The following is a 9744-nucleotide window of genomic DNA, read 5'->3' on the forward strand; positions in this document are numbered from 1 at the left end:
TGACCACCAGGGGGCAGATGCTCAATGCAGGTGCTGCCCCCTGGTGGTCAGTGCACTCCCACAGCGGGACCGCCACTCAGCTGACTAACAGGTGCCAGACACCGGGCTCATGGCTGGCAAGGACTGCTGCAGTGGCGTGAACCTCTCCTGCGGACACTCCCCCTATGTGCCCCTCCCCCGTCCGGACCAGGACCTGGATTGGGATCGGCATCGGGACTGACTGGGCGCAAGCCCATGGCTGCTTCTTGGTCATAGGTGTGCCAGTATTGCCCTAGGATGAGAGAATGGAGACTGCAGCAAAGCAGCAGCGAGCCAACCGAGCAACCGAGCGGCGGCAGTGGCAGGCGCAGTGGGGCTGGGATGGCGGGAGCGGCATGGTGCTTGGCCCAGGCTTGGGCTTCTCCCCAGCCGCCTGCTGCTTCACGCACTATTACATTCCTCAGGGATGTTGGACTGCCGGTTTCGGTCCTATCCCTGCAGGCCACGCCAAGGGACCCCACCCGTGCACAAATCCGTGCACTGAGCCTCTAGTTTGAAAATAAACATTGACTCACACATACATAATACATATAAAGCTCTCACTGGCGCCAATCGCATGCAACCGACCGGCTGGTACATATGACATGCACTGGCCATTTAAAAATAAACATTGAGAAAGGGTGGGCAGATGTGGGGGGGAGGGGAAGGGGCGTGGCCAAGCCAGGCCCAGGGATTCCACATGCAGCAGCTGCCCCTGGGCGCCCTGCTGCAGCCCTCATTGCGGAGTCGTGTGGAGTTGAGTCCACCAGCTAACCCAAGTGATGGCCCACAGCCAGCTGGCGGGCGTCCGGGAGGCAGCGGCGCAGGGAGGGGCTGGACGCATGCACGTAGCCCCAGCGGCCACCATGGTGGACAGCAGCCCTGCGGGGGGTGCGACATTGGCCGCCCAGCTCCCAGGCCCGGAGGTGGCAGTCCAGGGCCCCGTGTCTAATTTCAGAGCCCGCTGGGTGCTGCAGGCGACGGCCCGGGTAGCGCAGACGACGATGGCCCAGTGAGGCGCCAAGGGAAGGTCATGGTCAAGTACGACCGCAAGGAGTTACAGAAGTGCCTCAACCTGGAGGAATGGATCCTGGAACAGCTCACTCGCCTCTACGACTGCCAGGAAGAGGAGATCCCTGAGCTGGAGATTGATGTGGTCGCCCTCCTGGACATGGAGAGTGATGATACCTGGGCTGCCAGGGTCAAGGAGCTGCTGGTTGACTGTTTCAAACCCACTGAGCCCTTCATCTCTGGCCTGCTGGACAAGATCCGGGGCATGCAGAAGCTGAGCACACCTTAGAAGAAGTAAGGATCCTCAACCCAGGTGAACAGTAGCTCCCACAGGACAATCGCTGCCCCCTGACCTCGTAGCAACAGCAATACCAAGGGGCCCTGTGGCCAGGCCTGGTGCCATGAGCAGGGCTCCCTGTGCCCCTCACTTAGGGGCCTCTTCCCTGCCCCTTATTTTCCATTTTTTATTATTATTATTAAACTAAGGGGGCTTTTTGTGTTTTTATATTGACTCTGCGACGTGAGCCCTTTAATAAAGCTAGGATATGCCTTTGGTACAGCTAAAAAATAAATTAATTAAAATAAAATAAAATAAAATAAAATAAAATAAAATAAAATAAAATAAAATAAAATAAAATAAAATAAAATAAAAATAAACAACTCACGCATATTTTACCTGAACCTGTTTTCGGACATGGTCAGTTATATGTTGCTTTCTCTCAAGTTCGAAGAGCATGTGACATTAAAGTTGTATATATTTCATCACAAGGGAAATTAGTCAAGCACTATGAAAGTGTTTTTCTCTTAATGTGGTATACAGGGAGATATTAGCATAAGCTTAATCAATTTATCAGTCATTGTTTTTAATCAATGTTGTTTTTATATCATGTCTTTGTTGTTATATCATGTTGTTTATTTATTAATCAATTTATCAGTCATTGTTTATATCAATATTTTTAAAAAATATATATGTTTTATTGATTTCAGAGAGGGAGAGAGAGATGGAAACATCAATGATGAGAGAGAATCATTGATCGGCTGCCTCCTACATGCCCCCCACTGGGGATTGAGCCCACAACCCGGGCATGTGCCCTGACCGGGAATCGAACCCTGACTTCCAGGTTCATAGGTTGATGCTCACCCACTGAGCCACACCGGCCGGGCTCAATATTGTTTTTATATCATGTTTTTGTTATTTTTATATCATGTTTTTGTTATTTTTATAGCATGTCTTTGTTTTTATATCATGTTATTATTTATTTATTAATCAATTTACATGTTATTTTCATATACATTTTACTGATTTTCTTTCATCTATGACACTTTTATTATAGAGAAAGGGTGAATAGCGATATTAAAATATTTCGTATTTTAATTTTATAATACTATATTATATATACTACTAGGGGCCCAGTGTACAAATTCGTCCACTTTGAAAGGAACTGTGGGCCGTGAGGCTGCAATGGGCACAGGGGTGGGTCTTAGCCCATCCTCCCGGCCCCCACCCAGCTCCTCCCACTGCGGCCCCCAGTCCCCTGTCTGCCAGCAGAACTGCTCCTGCCACCAACGGTCACATGCACTAATGGCGCTGGCCCCGCTCTCACCCGCTGATGGAGCGGAGCGATTGGGGCCAGCACTAGCAGCATGTATGAGCAGGGCTGGTGCCATCAGTGGGTGAGAGCAGTGGCTGCTGCCCCGATCGCCCCTCAGGAGCAGGGGGAGGTGGAGAAGCCCTCAGGGGAGATCAGAGTTGGCAGCCACTGCTTGCACCTGCTGATGGTGTCAAGTGATCAGGGCCGGTGCCAGGCACCAGCAGTGGGTGCGAGTGGGGCTGGCACCGGCAGCAGGTGTAAGCACCCGGCGGGACCACGGCATGCAGGAGCAAAGAATTTTCAGTAACCACCAGAGGCTCGCCCCAATGACAGCGACTGGTGCCTCACCTTGGTCTGATGCCCCTGCTCACCTGCTCAGCCATCCTGCTGCAGCCGATGCCCACCATATTCCACGTGTGCCCCCTGGTGGTCAGCGCACGTCATAGTGACCGGTTGTTCGGTTGTTCTGCCATTTGATCTATTTGCATATTAGGGTTTTATATATGTAGATTTTGACATGTAATTTTTTGTAGTAACGTAATTACCACACGAATTTTTCTTCTAATTAATTTCCTTTCACTGTTCATGAATCCATGCATCGGGCCACTAGTAATCATATAAAATGCTCAGTTAAAACCACAAAAGGCAGAAAAAGTGGAAGACAAAAGTAGGAACAAAGACAACAGGTAGAAGAGTAATGTATATGACATATATTAATTCGATTGATTGAAATAATAACTTTAATTATCAATAGTATAAATTCAAAATAATAAAATTTTTTAAAAAAATAATTGCAAAATAAATCTCCTCAATAGTCATAACTGAAATAAAGTCATTTTATTCGTGATTTTTCTGAAATGAGTTTATTTCTTTCTTGGATCATTGAGAGATTTTCTAAAACTTGTTGGACAAATAGGACAAATGCCAATTGTTTTAATTCCAAACAAATAGAAGTCAGTAATTAATAGAGGTTTACTTTTATTTAAAGTAAGTTTGGATTATTACCTATTCATTTAGTTTAAAACACTGAAAATCATTGAATTAATGAAATCCAGGTTTTATTCATGACCTTATGCTTATAATTTAGTTGTTTTGGGCCATGTTCAGGGAATAAAAATATAATAATCACTATAGGTAAGATGATTATATAATTTATTATCATAACTGATTCTTGATACTCAAACAAGGCACTAATATTGGGGGACAACAGGCAAGGGCTAGGATGGTTATGCAATCCACAAATGGTCAACCTAGCTATAAGTATGTTCAGACTGAATAGATTATAGAAAAAGATCTGTAGCTGAATACCACCTATATTTTGTATCAGGCATTAAATTACTATAATATAAATCTTTCTGATTCTGAAAAAAACACCCTGTATTATTGGAAATTCTTTACAAGAATACATGTATAAAATAAGAGTTATTTGTCCTTATAAAAAGGATGCCCTAGTCTCTAAAACCTAAAACACATACTTTACTTCATAGTATTGTGGCTGTTGATTATTTATAATTTCTATGCTTAATTGATATGCATGTTTGCACATTATCACTGACTTCCAAATTGCATACTTCCATTCTACACCTCTAAAATAATGTTTATGTTATATAAAGATCTTGTTTCTGAAAGGGTCCTCTCCAGGAGTTTCAGCCTCTTACATACCTTCTGAATGAATTGCAAGTTGGGGCCTGACTAGATATGCAAGAACCTAGCTTTATTGGTATAATTAGCAGCCATGTTTCTGGCTTATTAGAAAAGTAAGGCTATTACAGATGGAGTCACAATATTTTTTAATCAAGCCAGATTGGGAAAAATGAAATTTGGCTGATGATCAGAACTAGTGGAGAAGAACTATTATTAATTAGACCAGATGGTGACCAATAATAGCAAATTGTAGGAAAGAGTTTAATTACATTGATAGCTGTTAATTAGCATTAACTACATACTTCTGAGATTAAAATTTTTTTCATAAAAGTTTACTTCCGCAATTTTGTGCCTCAGTTTTGTTATTTAGTGTAAGTAGTACCAAGCCAACAAAGTTTGCTCAAAGTATGTGGTAGCCATAATGAAGTTATTCATTCATTTAAAAAATATATCCAAAAATATTCATTAAGCATGTATTGGGTGCCTGGTACTGGGGACATCAACTTAAATATCACTCTGGAGATTAGGCTCTTGGGTCATAGCAAATTTCAGGAGGCACAGAGTTCAGAATATTTAATAAAATAAATAATTAATGTACATCATTTTTAATATATGACAAAACTATATAAAATATATATTATACATTAAGATATAGCTTAGTGTGCATAGCAAAAGTATCTGTACAAGTCTAATTTATTGTTCAGTAAGTTTTATGTTCCCCTTCCTTTCTCTCTCTCTCTCTCTCTCTCCTTCTTCTTCTGTTTATTTTTCTGAAGGACATTGAGTGACTAAAAAATGAAGCAAAGATTATTTGAAGTCAGTACATTTACAGCAAGGGTTCTTTGGGAAACATAAAATAGGACGACTGGCAAGAAGGATCTCATTTGCATTATAGCTAGAGGTCAGGTGGGAAGAATTGTGATGGCAATTTGTAGTCATCAGATACCAAGAATGAGATGTTTAAACCACAGAGAGCCCATGACTGTCACCCTCATCCTGAGAAGATTTACATGGAGAGGAGATAGGGTGAAAGAGATTCCTTGCTCTCAGAGGCAAGCTAGGAGCAGTAAGGGACATCTAGTAATGCTGCACACATTGGTGCCACCCTAACAGAGGGGGCTGTGGAATAAAGTAACATTTGTGGGCCACAGAAATGAGACTTTTCAGAGGCCTTTCTCTCCATGATTGGCTGAAAATACTGGCTTAGCAAAAAAGTTGCTGTCACTGGTGAAACCAACCATAGCTGTTTTGAGCTCAGGAGTTAAGCAGAGCACTGATTTGTAGGGAGTATCATGACAAACATGTTGACAGAGTTATAACAGAAAAGTCAGGGGTTTGATAAACATTCATAGTGAAATAAATAATAAACTAAAAGAGACATTATTTTGATACTCAGAATCAATAAATGAAAAAAGATTATCAAGTAGGCATCATTTAATATCAAGTGAGGTAAACATATGAAAAATCACAATAAAGCAAGGATAAAAGTGAAAGGGCGGGAAGAGACCGACTCCATGTTCCCTTTGTTCCATGTCCTCCACCTCGTGGAGTCAGGTTCCCACCCTAGAGCCCCTTCCAGATGCAGACGTCACCTGGTTCATGGATGGAAGCAGCTTCGTACGGGACGGGAGCAGGTATGCGGGTGCAGCTGTAGTCACTGAAACGGACACTGTATGGGCAGAGGCTCTGCCCTCCGGGACGTCAGCCCAGAGAGCAGAGCTTGAGGCCCTCACCAAGGCCCTGACACTGGGAGCTGGAAAGCGGCTCAACATCTACACAGACAGCCGGTATGCGTTCGCCACCGCTCATGTTCATGGGGCAATCTACTAAGAGAGAGGGTTACTAACAGCAGAGGGGCGGACTATAAAGAATAAACAGGAGATACTCGACTTACTCTCAGCCTTATGGCTTCCTGCCAAATTGGCCATCATACACTGCCAAGGACACCAGAAGGCTGACGATGAAAGGGCGGGGAGAGACCAACTCCATATTCCCTTTGTTCCATGTCCTCCACCTTGTGGAGTCAGGTTCCCGCCCTAGAACCTCTACAAGAGCCCAACCCACACTTTTGAATTAGCCAATAGAAATGCAAGAGGAAAGTAAGCCGCGCCCTGCCCCCATGTGCAACCTGACCCCGACCAATCAGCAGAGGCCACACTACCTCACCCCTCCTACCTCTCCCAGGCCCCCTATAAATCAGCACGTTTGGGGCCTGGGGCTCTCTCTCTGCCTCCTGCAGCTGCGTTGGCGAGTGTGGTGGACAGGGAGCTCGAGCTAGCTCGATTAAAGGCTCTTTGCTTTTGCATCAGACTTGGCTCCCTGGTGGTCTTTGGGGATCACGAAATCTGGGCATAACAAAAAGAAAAATGGAAAGAAGTAAAATTCAAAATAAAATAGCAACCTCCTTTGATTTCAGGATTTTAACAAGTCATTAGAGAAAGGTGAGTAACCTATCGGAAAAACAAAGGATATGGACAGCTGCTCAGAAAGTTCTCTATTTCACATAATGACCACAATTGTTCAATTTAGAATGATGAGGTAGGAGACTGACCTCCAGAAGGCAACCTAGGATCCTCCCCTGACCCACTCACCGGAGAAAACAGTGAAACTTCTCTGAAAAATCCAACTATTTACAGCATGTGGAAACGGTCTTAAGAGCAAACAGCAAATAAAGAAAAATCTAGCCAAGAAAATCTATGAACATTTGGCAAGAAAGACAAGAACCTGTGATATTTGAACTAAGACCACTCTGCCTCCTCAGCCCCAGCTCCGCAAGGTGAACTCCATCTCTGAGGACTGCAGCCAAGGACACCAGCTTCCTGCCACCGAAGCCCCAGTCAAAGGGCTTTCGTCCTGGGAAGAGCATGACTTCAGCATTTCTCCTCCTTCCCCAGCTCCTGCTGCTCAGGTTCAGTCCTGGCAAGTGACTGAGAGAGTATGGCACCCTTCTTTTGTCCAGATCCTACTCATAAAATGGAGACTCCACCTTGGGCATGGTGCATTGAGAACACTGGGGTCCTCGCTGCTCTAACTCTGGCCCAGGCTTCATTTATTTCCCCCAAGACCAATCGGAGTGTCACACACATAGTTGGTGTTCAATAGATGTTTAATAGAAAGAAAGGGGTTAGAGAAAAAGGAACAAATGGAGACCAAAAGAAAAGAGGCATACAATGAACTTCTGAGTAGCAACCAGAAAGTTCATATGCCAGATGTCAACATCAGTAGGATATTATACATAAATGATGTTTGAATCCAATTTAAAATTTGTTCTGGAAGAAGGGGCCAATTGGATAGTGAACTGCAGTTTTCTTTTTTCAATATTGTGACAGAATTGATGGTCTAGTGAGCCTTTAAAACACCATTTTCACAATAAAACTAGTCATTGGCTTTTCTTTTATTGTATACAATTTTGATTTACTGAGATGAATTTTGCAGTTCTAAGTAGAAAATTTTATGAGCAGAACTATTCCCCTTGGCATTTATATTCTCTTACGGTAACAGGTGCTTTTATTTCATTACAAAAGAACAGACTTTTCCCTATAAATCAATATAGCATTTCTTCTTTCTTTGTTACAATGTCAACTTCTGGTTTTACTGCATCTCTTGGATTGCACTCAGCTCTGGTGCCAAACATATTATGGTATTGGTGGATCAGTTCACAGCATTTGTTTATTTTTTTTCCTTAATGAGACAAATACAGTGCATATCCTTTTTAAAAATTGACAGTAAACGTAATTTCAAGTGATTTATCAAAGGGTTCACATCTTTCACAAGTTTTCAATTTTACCTAAGAGAACCAGATTCTTTTGATATGTAACTTCTGCATCCACTTAACTTACTACATATCTTTGTGAAACGAATTTGCCATCCTATGGAAAATGACAGAGATATATATTGGGTATGACATAGCTGGCTTAATTGTTTTGGAGACAGTCTATTCTAGATTAATTAAATCCTACTGAACATGTTGCAGTAGTAACTGTGAAGTTCTTGCACAATGCCCTTCCTCTTAGTGATGTTACGTGCTTTAATCGGAAGAAATCTTAAAATGGGTAATGGAACTGGGACATAAACGTTCCAGCTGCATAAATTAGATAGTTGTGCTCTTTCGTTTCATAATAATGAAAATCTGAAATTTATTGATAGCAATATAATGCTTGCCTCTGGGTTTTGGAGGGCACAACGATACTTCATATAACATATTACAAAGTCTTGTTTTAATTTCTCATTTGCAAATAATATATTGTTTGGAAAATTCAGTTAGTGGAAAGGAGAATGCCCATTGGACAAAAACCATGGTGTTGCCATATTGATAATGAAGTGAACTAGAGGAGTTTGCAATGCCATATGTGCTCTCACCATCTCTTTCTCTCCATAGCCTACCTGGAAATGACAATGGTGTTTGCAGGGCATATGTGGTGGCTGCCAGAGCTGCTGGTGACAGAGAGGAACCCTGCCCAGCACAGGTTGTTTATAGGCAAATACTATTTGCTACCCAGATGCAAGCAATATATACTCCATATTTGTAATTTTCACAAGTCCTTTCACTTAATTTAGACTTTCTCCCATAATGACTTTTTCTTGTTCTCTTAGAATTTTCTCTCACTCTCACATTCTGAGTCATTACTTTCCTTGTACTCATGATCTCCAGCATCCCTATATTCTCTGAACTCAAGTGTAGCATCTTTGTAAACCATGGCAAAATGTACTCCATTTCTTTTACTAGTTTTTTTTAAATATTTTATTGATTTTTTTACAGAGAAAAAGGGAGAGGGATAGAGAGTTATAAACATCAATCAGCTGCCTCCTGCACACCCCCTACTGGGGATATGCCCTCAACCAAGGTACATGCCCTTGACTGGAATCGAACCTGGGACCCTTGAGTCTGCAGGCTGACACTCTATCCACTGAGCCAAACAGGTTAGGGCTCTTTTTCTAGTCTTATGAGACAGCTCCCTGAATTTGGCTTGATTCAGAATTTGGGATGGTGGGGAGTCTGAATGGTTATTGCTTTCTTCTTCATGTTGTCATGATCACAATCCATGGCTTCAAGGGCAGGAACCCCACACTAAATCTAAATAGTATGGGCTGGGTCTGCGCCTGAAAACATGGGACTTCATGGATGATTTGTGCCCCCAATCACAGCAGCAGCAGCACAAATGACCTGATTCTGAAGTGAGGGCTAATGAGTGACAGATACCCGCTGGACTCCACATGTTGGGCTGTGATGGGCCCATACTTTGGTGACAGCCCTGAGTGAATTAGTAGGTGAGTAAAAGCTTATTTGAAAAGGTCAGACAGATAGAGGCCAGAGATTGATGCTGGGATTACACAATTACCTGCTTGGTGATTTAGAGCACTATGTCCAGGGTGTAGGGTAGGGGAGTGAAGGTTTGGGGGTGGGGTTCATCTGGGTTGGCCTTTGAAATCCCAGGAAGGAAATAAAAGATTGGGAAGACTATCCATCATTTGTTTTTTT

At 42.9% G+C, this 9744-nt stretch overlaps 1 pseudogene across 1 annotated transcript; it reads left to right on the forward strand.

Annotated features, from left to right (window-relative positions):
- The first annotated feature begins 884 nt into the window (after window positions 1-884).
- LOC308250715 (protein phosphatase 1 regulatory subunit 14B-like) lies at window positions 885-1318 on the forward strand (annotated as a pseudogene). Its single transcript has one exon. The product of its transcript is annotated as a protein phosphatase 1 regulatory subunit 14B-like (transcript).
- Window positions 1319-9744: the final 8426 nt, after the last annotated feature.

This window comes from Plecotus auritus (genome assembly GCF_963455305.1).
Source record: "Plecotus auritus genome assembly, chromosome: 6".
In the NCBI taxonomy this organism is placed as follows: Eukaryota; Metazoa; Chordata; class Mammalia; order Chiroptera; family Vespertilionidae; genus Plecotus; species Plecotus auritus.